This window comes from Macrotis lagotis, chromosome 2, assembly GCF_037893015.1.
Source record: "Macrotis lagotis isolate mMagLag1 chromosome 2, bilby.v1.9.chrom.fasta, whole genome shotgun sequence".
Lineage (NCBI taxonomy): Eukaryota > Metazoa > Chordata > Mammalia > Peramelemorphia > Peramelidae > Macrotis > Macrotis lagotis.
Genome location: NC_133659.1, coordinates 187,717,046 through 187,728,686, shown reverse-complemented (window position 1 = coordinate 187,728,686; position 11,641 = coordinate 187,717,046). Strand labels below are relative to the sequence as shown.

At 36.1% G+C, this 11,641-nt stretch overlaps 1 pseudogene; it reads left to right on the top strand.

The window, feature by feature from the left end:
- The first annotated feature begins 1,111 nt into the window (after positions 1 to 1,111).
- Positions 1,112 to 10,361, top strand: LOC141512047 (uncharacterized; annotated as a pseudogene).
- Positions 10,362 to 11,641: the final 1,280 nt, after the last annotated feature.

Genomic DNA, 11,641 nt, shown 5'->3' with positions numbered 1-11,641 from the left:
TTATAGCCAGAAAGTTTTGGCTGTCATGACTGAAAAATCCAAAACTAAATGGGTAGTTTCCTGGTACTGAACTTCTTCCTCCATTGGTTCTTTGGTTTCTGGGAAAAAGAAAAAGTTTAGATAGGACCAACCAGGCCATTCCCACATGGCAGAATTTATTAAGTTTTATGTTCCATTGGTCTACCCTTTCTGTGACCAGGATCAACTCCAAACCATAACCAGGCTTCAGACTAGGACAATGGAGAGATTTGAGTTATGATCTAAGAATTCTAGATCCCAATGTCAGATACTATCTTCTTAAGTGTTCAATTTCAATTCTCCTTATCACTTTTAAAGTCTCCAACATCAATCAGTCACTAATAAAAATGGTTGCCTGAAAACTATATAAACTGCAACTTCACAGATAAGAGTTCTCAATTAGGATTCGAGAATTTCTAAGGTAACTTTGGTGATATAATGTGGTCTCATGAATCACCTGGAATGGATATTGATGACAAGGGCTGAGAGATTTCAGGAGGCATTTTGTCCTCTCCTAGTTATGGGTTCTTGGAAAAAGCACAATTTGTCATCTTTCTGGAACACCACAATTTTTTTTTAAATGTTGGACAAAACTTTTGGGCCTACGCAATTAATGAATGGGGTCTGTAAGCTAGATGATAGTCTCCTGCTGCTGCTCTGTGCTTATTCCTTATAAATAAAGGCTACCATAAGTAACAGAAACACACAGCAGAAAGAGATGTACAGTAAACTTGAACAATAAATTCGAGTACTTGGTGAAGAACATCATAGGACTGACCAGAAGTTGAACAAGGAGAAAAAATTCTTAAAGTCCTTAGGGTAAGAAAAGGACAAATGGCAACAGAAGGAAGAAAAGAAATTAAGAAAATGGTGAATCCTAAAAGATCAAGGATAAAGGTGTGTCTCTCATGAATAAAATAAATGATTTAATTAAATATTCACTTCTCCATCACAATAAACAAGGAGGAAATCCTCTGGAATTGCTGACAACAGTTGTTAATGGGACTATTTAGGAGGTGTGTGGGACAAATTTTTCAAGCACAAGTCAATTCCCCTCCTTGCAAGCAAGCTAAAAGATCCATCCATTGACACCATGGTCAACTCCTATTGTTTCTCTGAGTGGAGCTGTGGTCAGGATGTCTGTGAAGATGTGTGTTGTGCCCCAGCTTCTGCTGACCCAGCTGCTGCAGACCCATTTGTTGCCAGTTATTGTGCTGCCAACCATCCTGCTGCCAAACCTCTTGTTATCCAATTTGCTACATGTCCAGTTGCTGCCAGCCCACCTGCTGTCATCTAGCCTGCTGCCAGACTACTTGTTGCAGAACCACCTGCTGCCACCCCAGCGGTTGTGGGTTCAGCTGCTGCAGACCACAGTACTGTCAGTCCATTTATTGCCAACCCACTTACTGCTATCCTTCCTGCTGCCAACCCTGCTGCTGCCCCAGCTATTCTTTGTCTAGTTGCTGCCACCCCAGCTTTATTTTAGTTTTTTTTTGCAAGGCAATGGGGTTAAGTGGCTTGCCCAAGGCCACACAGCTAGGTAATTATTAAGTGTCTGAAGTCGGATTGGAACTCAGGTACTCCTGACTCCAGGGCGGGTGCTTTATCCACTGCACCACCTAGCCGCCCCTCCACGCCAGCTTTTGCCAGACCACCTGCTACAGAACCACCTGCTGCATCCCAGTCTGCTGTGGCTCTTCCTGCTGCTGAACACCCAGACTACTAAATGTTTTGCATGAGGCCATGCCTTTTCTAAGAAACACAACTCTTTTCCCTCATTTATGAGATCATCTGTGGAAGAGCTTCTTGACTCCAATGAACTCTGAGATAAGGATTAAAAAAAAACCCATTCCTTCTCTGCATGAGTGGAATCTATTTATTTTACTTACCCTTTCCTTTCCTCTTCCAAACATGAATTTTTCTCTCAATCTTGAAAGTGATGATTCAAAAGAGAACAGATTTCACCAGCTCTGTGATCTCTCATTGGCCTTCCAAAGCTGTAAGAAATTAGAATTTCAGAAAAATGGAAGACTGTTTCTTCCCAGCATTTCCTACATTAGGGACCAAAGGAAAAAATCTATGAAACAGGAAATATTTGTTATAGATTTATTGAAATCATACTTTATCATGTACTTTATATGTCATAATAAAATATTTGTTTTCCAGATTTGAAACATAGTGAGTTCTGGGTGTCCTCTTCCATTTCATGAAATAGTTTTAGTGTTGAAGTTGTTTCACACATTTAGGAGTTATTCTCTAGTCTCCTAGATATGAGAGAATTAAGCCAGAGAAGTTCAATGATCCATGCAACAGACTTCTGACTGCTATAAAATAATAAAATATGCTGACAAAATATTGATAGAAGTTGTCATTGCCAAAGCCATCATTCTTTTTCTTTTTCTGTAATTCTTTTATTTTTAAATTTTAACTTCCAAATTCTCTCATGTCCTACCTATTATCCTCAAAACTTGATAAGACAAGAGATGCATCAGATCATGGAAAACACATTTCTATATTAGTTATGTTGTAGGAAATATAATGACAAGAAAAATAAGGAACTATATATATATATGCATATATATATATGTATATATATATATCCCAATTCTATTCATTCTCATTTAGTTGGAGTTGAACAGTTTTCATTTTATGTACCTTTTGATGATTCTGGATCATTGTAATGATCAAAATCATGGTATTTCATAATGATTGAACATTACTATATTGCTCTAATTGTGTTCATTGTTCTCACTTCACTTTGAATAAATTCATGTAAATTTTTGAGAATTTTCTGAAACCATTCTTTTTATCATTTCTTATTACACAATAGGATTCTTTGCCAATTATGCCACATCTTGGTCAAGCATTCCCCAATTGGTGGGCATCCTCTCAGTTTCCTATTCTTTGCAATCACTGGAAGACTTGCTATCACTATTTTGCACATATAGGTCTCTATTTTTTAATCTGTTTTGAGTGTATAAATTTAGTAATAGTAATTATGAGGATTAAAAATACATAGTTTTATGGTCCTTTGTGTATATTTTCCAGAAAACTCTTAATTATTAGTAAAGTATCAACAAGTAGAATCATCAGGATTTATTAAGGTCTCTGGTAAGCACAGAAGACACAAAAAAGAGCAAGGTAAAAACAATATTTTGACAACATGAGATGACATGAAAAAATCATATCCATATAAGATATATAAAGCATAAATAAGGAGTAGCATAATATAAAAAGTGTGAGCTTACAGGCATGGGGCACAGTCACCAAAATTTTACCCAGGAGAAACATTCAAAAAGATAGAGTTTAGTTTTTGAAAAATGAAGTTTAAGATTTCTTTAGGGGATCTATTTCAAGATGTTCATTAGGCTATTAGAGATAAGAGAAAGCAGATCTGTAGAGACATTAGGAATGGATAAGGATATATGAGAATCAACAATATATATATATATATATATATATATATATATATTTTAGAATTGAATACATGCTTCATGAAGAGATCACCAGGCAACAAACCAAGGAGTTGTCTGACAGACAAGAGGAGAACAAGGATTGAATTATGTTATGAAATGCTAAGGAGAAAAGAGCAACAAAGAGAAGAGAGTTTTTGAAAGAGTCAAAGACTCCAGAGAAGTCATAAAGGATGAGATTGATGAAAGGTCAATTTAAATTAGTCATTTCAGAGATCCCAAGTAACTTTGGGGATAATAGTTTTGATTGAATGATGAGGCTAAAAGTAGAAAGCAGAAAATTAATAAAAGAATGACAAAAAAGGATCTAATTAACTATAAGACTCTTGAAAATCTCTATGTACTGGATAGTTTTGGAAGTTTCACTGAGAACTTTACAAATGATTGTAAATAACAGAGACATTGTTTCAGATCCTTGCAGCTTATGATGCCTTCATTAGACAAGGTACTTAGCACCTTGAGATTAACTTGAGTCACAGTATAATGAGACATTTAAGTTGAAGTTAACACTCTTGCTTTTTTTCAGGGCTTTTTGTCTCAAACGTGGTGATGTGATCTTGTACCTCTTCATTTGAAAGACAAGACTCAATTCTACCCCTATCCTTTAGGTTCATTCTCTTTAATTATATTCTACCCTCTAATTTTCCTTAGAGAAGTAAAGTTCTAAAGAATTAGAATTGTTATAGCATCCCATGTAGGGACCACATTTGTTTAAAACAATTTTGTTTTTTCAATTCCCTTTTTCATTTACCTTTTATTTAACTCTTTGGTCATGTTTTTAGCAATTTAATGCTCTTTCAGGTCTGGTCCTTGTGTCAGGAAGTTCTGGAAGTACTGTATTTAAATGAATGTCCATATTTTTCCCTGACAATATATGCTAAATTTTGTAGGGTCATACATTCTGGGTTTCAATCCCAGGTCCTTAGCTTTCTGAAATATGTTATTCCAGGTCTTCTGATCCTTCAGTGTTGAAACTAATAGGCTGTGTGTTTATCTGATGGTGTTCCTTTTGTATTTGAATAGTTTGGTGGGAATTGGTTTTTTTTTTTGCTGCTTGCAATATTCTCTCTTATTTGAGGATTCTGGAATTTGGCTATTACAACCCTTGGAGTTTTTATCTTGGGGGTCTCTTTCTGGAAGGGTTCTGTGGATTCTTTCAATTGTTATAATTATCTTGTTCTGGTAGGTTGGGGCAGTTTTTCCTTATAATTTTCTGCATGATATTTTCCAGGTTCTTCTGTTGGTATAGACTTTCTAGTAGTCCAATGATTCATAGATAGTCTCTCCTGGAACTGTTTTCCAGGTCATTCATTTTTCCTAGAAGGTACTTTACATTTTCTTCAATTTTTTCATCCTTTTTATTTTGTTTGATGGAATCTTGTAGTCTTGTGGATTCATTAGTTTCTAACTGTTCAATTCTAATTTTTAGGATTTTATTTTTTTAATTATCCTCTGTGTTTCTTTTTCCAATTGGTTATTTTTACTTTTTTAAAAAAAAATTTATTTATTTTGAGTTTTACAATTTTTCTCCTAATCTTGCTTCTCTCCCCCCACTCCCCACAGTAGGCAGTCTGTTAGTCTTTACATTGTTTCCATGGTATACATTTATCTCAGTTGAATGTGATGAGAAAGAAATCATATCTTTAAGGAAAAAAAGCAAAGTAAAAGAGATAGAAAAATTACATAATAAGATAATTTTTTTAAAATTAAAGATAATAGTCTTTGGTCTTTGTTAAAATGTCATAATTCTGTTTCTGGATACAGATGGTATTCTTCATCATAGGTACCCCAAAATTGTGCCTGATTGTTGCACTGATGGAATGAGCAAGTCCATTAAGTTTGCTCAACACCCCCATGTTGCTATTAGGGCGTACAGTTTTCTTCTGGTTCTGCTCATTTTGTTCAACATCAGTTCATGCAAATCCTTCCAGGCTTCCTTGAATTCCCATCACTCCTGGTTTCTAATAATAGCATTCCATCACATACATACACTGCAATTCATTAAGGCTTTCCCCAATTAATGGACATTCATTCAGTTTCTAATTCTTTGCCACCACAAATGGGGCTGCTATGCTTATTTTTGTACAAGTAATGTATTTACCCCTTTTAATAATCTCTTCAGGGTATAGACCCAGTAGTGGACTTGCTGGATCAAAGGGTATGCACATTTTTGTTGCCCTTTGAGCATAATTCCAAATTTCTCTCCAGAAAGATTGGATGAGTTCACAGCTCTATCAACAATGTATTAGGATCCCAGATTTCCCACATCCCTTCCAACATTAATCATTGTCCTTTCTGGTCATATTGACCAGTCTGACAGGTGTGAGATGGTACCTCAGAGATGCTTTAATTTTCATTTCTCTAATCAGTAATGATTTAGATAAATTTTTCATATGACTCCAAAGATTATTTTGATTTCCTCATCTGTAAATTGCCTTTGAATATCCTTTGACCATTTGTTAATTGGGGAATGTTTTGTTTTTAAAAAAAATTTGACTCAGTTCTCCATATATTTTACAAATGAGTACTTTGTCAGAAAAACTAGTAAAAATTGTTTCCCAACTTACCACATTTTTTTTTATCTTGGTTACAGTGGTTTTGTCTTTGCAGAAGCTTTTTAATTTAATGTAATTGAAATTACCTAGTTGGTTTTTAATGATGTTTTTCATCTCTTTCTTGGTCATAAACTTTTTCCCTTTCCATAGATCTGATAGGTAAACTACTCCTTGATCTTCTAGTTTGCTTATAATATTGTTTTTGATGTCTAAATCCTGCATGCATTTTGATCTTATCTTGGGATATAGAGTGTGTGGTATTGGTCTCATCTGTGTTTCTTCCATATTAACTTCCAGCAGATCTATGTCTGCAACTCTGCACACTGGAACTCACCCTCCAACTCTGATGGAGTTCCCCAGACCTGCAATCCCATAGCCAAAGCCTCCATGCCCCAAGTGGCTCTTAGACTTCAGCTCCCACAGTGAATGCCTCCATGGCTGATCCTAGGTTATTCCTGGTCTCACTCCACCCTCCCAGGCTCTTTGCTTTATGCCCTCAGCTCACCCATGATCCCTGAAGACAGACCTTAAGGTAGATGTTCTTCTCATTGCTTCTTTTTCTGGGTTTTGTCAATCAAATTTCTGTTAAGAGATTTGTTTCATATTATATCTGAAGGAAGATTAGGAGACCTTAGCACAGTACCTGTCTTCTCTCCACCATCTTGGCCAGAAGTCCATATTTTTACTTTTAATGGAGCTGATTTCTTTGGTCCACATGTCAGGTTTTCCAGCATGACTTTCATTTCTTTTTTCCATTTTTCTTCTTCCTCTCTTCTTTGGTTTTAGATTTTTTTAAAATGGTTTCTTAAGCTCTTCAATGAGTTTTTGTATTTGAGTACAATTTATAGATTTTTTTTTGATATTTCTCCTGTGAGTAATTTTTCACTACTTTCTTCTTCAGACATGGCATTGCTGTCATCTTCATCTGTGAAGTATTTTTCTATAGTGAGCACTCTTTTAGCTGTTTTGCTCATTTTTGTTGTTGTATTCTACTCATGGGTTATATGGAGTATAGATTCAAGCTTTTGTTTTGCTGGGGCTGGAGTCTGATCCCTGGCTTGTTGTGTCCAAGACATTGCCTATGTAGTCCAGGCCTTGACTTTGCAGTGGTTTGTTTCCTCCTTTATGTCTGGGTTCTGACTTGAAAGAGGATTGTCCCCAAACCAATCCTGTCTTTTACCCCAGTGCTTTCAGGGTTCAGACTTTGTTTGGAGTTGGGATCCTCCCTGCTGGCTTTCTATCTAGCTGTCAGGACCTCTGTTATTATTAAACTGTGGGGACCTGGATTGTACTGTGGCTAAAAGTCTCCCAATGGCTTTCCTACTCTCCTGCCTCCTGGATTTTACTTTCCCTTTTCCCCCCAAAGAGACAGACTTTCACTGAAGATCCTCCATTATGTCTACAGTTGAAAACTTCTTTGAATCTTCTCTTTTTCTTGGTAGGATCTGTAGCATGAATGTCAGAGTAAAGTCTTCATTTATCTTTGGTAGGGAAAGGATTCAGGACCATGTTAACTTTGTGGCACCATCTTAGCTCTGCCCTGGAAGTCTCCAAATTTTTCTTTGAAATATCAAATACTACCATTTATAGTACCATTAAATTTTTATCATTATACTTCCTCTCCCCATACTCCACATCTTCTTTCTAGACTTTTGTAAAGACTTTCTAGTTAGTTACTGTTGCTTCAAATTTTGACCCGCTTCAGCTTCAACAGAAACACCAAGATTATTTTTCTAGAGTACAGGGCTAACCATAACAATCCCATATCTACCTCAGCCTTGTTACTATAGAATCAAATTTAAATTTCCCCATGTAATACATAAAAGTTTCTTCACAACTTAGTCCCTACCTCCTTTTTCAGATTGCTTATATATTAATTCCCATACATATAACATAATACATTTATGCTCAGACAGTCTTCTGTCTCTTATCTCTATTTGTACTGGCTATCTTCATACCTACAATGTTCTCCCATATAACCTCTGACTTCTATTTTTAAATTTTTCTTCAAAACTTAGATGGAGCCCAACACAATATAGCAAGTCTTTCTTGGTTCCACCAAATGCCAGTAACCTTCATGGTTACCTGTATATGATTTGTGAATGTCTTGTATATATCTTTTTATCCCTTGTTATTCCCTTCAAAAAATCTGGAAACATATTTCCAGGGCCCAAGATTGAAATACTTCAGTCTCTTTTTACTCTTGAACCAAAGTAGAACTGTATTTTGAGTGGATGAAGTTTTGTTCCCCCCTATTACTTTGGAGGAAAAAAAAACTTAAAGTGATTGAGAATGCTATCAGGTATGAGATTTGACAGTGAACAGGGCATTAAAAAAGATGATAGTTTATGAGACTTTTGGCAACAAGATAGAACAGTCCCAGTACCATATCTGTTCTCTAGGTACATATTTTTCCACAAATAGAATGCAAAATCCTTGAAGGCAAGAAAAATAACAGTTGCTATTTATAATTTCTCAGTACATATCCCAGTATCTGATAAACTTAAAAAAACTGTCCTGTTGAATTTTTTTAAATGACAATATCAAAGTTCATAAAATCATTCCAGGTTTGGAAACAAAAGAAGAATAGAATAAATCCTATGACTAAATAATAAAAAATAACAACAATGACATCAGAGATTTAGCAAACATTGGTATATGCAATAATCTTCATGGTGGTCATTATTTGCTCAGAAAATTCTTTTCATTAGTTCTGCAATCTCATGAAATGGTGTTTGTTATTGTATTTGAGAGAATAGTACAAATGACTCCTCCAGCTCCTTTAGTTTCTTCCCTAAGGAAAATTTGTGAAACCTCTTTCCATTTACCTACAATTTCCTTCTCTATTTTGATGTTTATAGTCAGAATTTTCTGTCTCATGAATGAAAAATCCTTCATGATGTGGGTGTCCTCCTAGGCTACAATTTCTTCCACACCTATTTTTGTCCCTTGGAAAAATAAATAGTTCAGATTCTAGCTATAAGACCATTTCAAAATGGTAGAAGTTACTATTGTTTATAACATTCTAGCATAATATTTATGGAATCAGGGTCCCTAGGAGCACTTGGAAATAGGAGAAATAGAGGAATTTAAACTGTAATTCAAAAATTCTAGTTCATTTCAGATATTACATCTTCAAGTATTCACTTCTCAATTATATTTATCTTTTCTTCTGAAGTCTCCACCTTCAATCATTAATAAAAATGGCATCTTCACATTTGTATTTCATAATAAAGATCCTGTAATCTCTAGAAATGTTATCTAAATTCTCTTTGGTTTTGTCATCAGTAACATGTGAGTCACCAGGAATGGATATTGATCACCAGGACTGACAGCTCTGTGGAAGAATTTTGTCCCATCATAGCTATGAGATCTTGGAAGAAATCCGAATTCTTCATTAATCATATGAGACAACAACTTTTCTTTGATCTAAATTTTAGACAGCATCATAGATTCTATGCAATTAATCTAGGAGTCTTATGTGATCTATAGGGAAGCTGTGCTCTAGGGAAGTGCTGTACTAAAAGTATTTTCATTCTTTGTGAAGCTCACCATGAGTCATGGAATGATGTGCAAAAATGCATACTACATTGAGGTCAGGCTGTCACATGATGAGCCAGAAGTTGAGCAAAGCAAAATGATGGCACAAATGTTGACTGGGACTAAGAAGAGGAGTAGTAATGACATGGTGAATACCAAGTGATCATGAACAAAGTAGTTTCTCTGATAAGTAAAGTAAGTAATTTAATTGATTATTCAATTTTCCATCACGAAAAATCAAAACAAAACCAAGAAAATCCTCTAGAATTACTGACAACAGTTGTTCATGGGGAGTGGAGTGGGGGAGTAGATGGAGCAAAAGTTTTTCAAACTTAAATCAATCCCTGTCCTTGCAAACAAGCTAGAAATTCCATCCCTTGACATCATGGTCAATGCCAGTTTTAGCTCCATCTGCTCTGAGCAGAACTATGGCCAGGGCATCCATGAAGAGGTGTGCTGTGCCCTCAGCTGCTGCAGACCTAGCAGCTATCAGTCTGTGTGCTGCTAACCAACCTGCTGTCAGCACACCTGCTGTTGTCCAGCTTGCTGTCAGACTACTTGTTGCCAGCCAACTTGCTGTGTTTCCAGTTGCTGCCAGCCCTGCTGCCGGCCCACCTGCTGTCATCCAGCCTGCTGCCAGACCACTTGCTGCAGAATCACCTGCTGCTGCCCCAGTTTCTGTGTGTCTAGCTGCTGCCCCACCACCTGCTGCCAGAGCACCTGCTGCAGAAACACCTGTTGACGTCCAGCCTGCTGTGGCTCCTCCTGCTGCTGAACACCCAGACCATTATCCATTTTGCAGATGGTCATGCCTTTTCTAAGAAATACAACAATTTCTCTTCATCTATGACATCATCTGCTGAGAGTGAACATGGTGACACATATCTTCTTTGAGACAAGGATAAAGAAATACATTCCATTGTATGCAGATCTCAGATCTGCTTGTGGTACCCTCATTTTCCCTTCTTTTAAAAACATGGATTGTCTATCATTTTTGAATGTGAGGATTCAAAAGGGAAGAGAGTCCACCAACTCTGGTATCTCTCTTTGGCATCCCAAAGTTATAGCAAACTATTGTCAGAAAAGTTCAGAATAAAAAAGTTTCTTTCGGACAGTAAGGCAAGAAAGTCTATGAAAAAAATTCATTCTAGATTTATCAGAATCATAACTTCACCTTGTACTAGTGCTTTCCAGAGTTGGAATGTATTGAGTTTTGAATGTCTTTCTCACTTTACATGAAATAGCTTCATGTCCAAAGTGTTCTCTGCCTTTGCTCAGGAACTATTCTCTAATCTCTTTGATACTGGAGAAAAACAATCGGACAAGTTCAATAATCCATCCAACATAGTTTTTGCCCAAAATAAAGTATGCTGGTGTTTTATAAGAAATTATTACTCCCTTGGACATGAAATAAAAAATACAAATGAATAATTTTTCATTTCTTCAATGGTGGAAAAAAATGTGAGTTTTCAAGATAGGTTGATTGATCAAGAGATAGATCAGTTCATCCAAATGTATTCTGGAGACAATCATAAACCAGTTATTCATAGCTGTGTTCTGTACCATCAAATATAAATAAACACAGGATTCCTGAACATTATAAAATTGTCATCTTCACTCAGCTCACTCTTAATCAGATTTATGGTATCCATGTTTCCTTGGGCTTTATCATTTCCCCACTGTGAGTCACTAGAGTGGGTAATAATCTCCAGGACTGATAGGTCTCTCCCATCTTAAGTAACTCTTAGGGAAAGAAAATAAACTGCCATAATTCATAGAAAATAACTACTTTTCTATGATCTAGATTTGGGTTAACAACATAGGCTCTACACAATTAATCTATGGATACTATGTTGCTTTCATGATAGAACTTGCCCATTACCCATTCCCCATCCTAAAGGTATTCTTAATGATTATGAATAAACAATCCTTCCTGGTCCATGAACCGTGGAATGATGCACAGTAACCAAAGATTGATAAGTACTCCTATGCTGAGTACAAGATGTCCCAGGATTGACTAGAAGTTGAACTAGAAGAGAAATTTGCTCTAATACT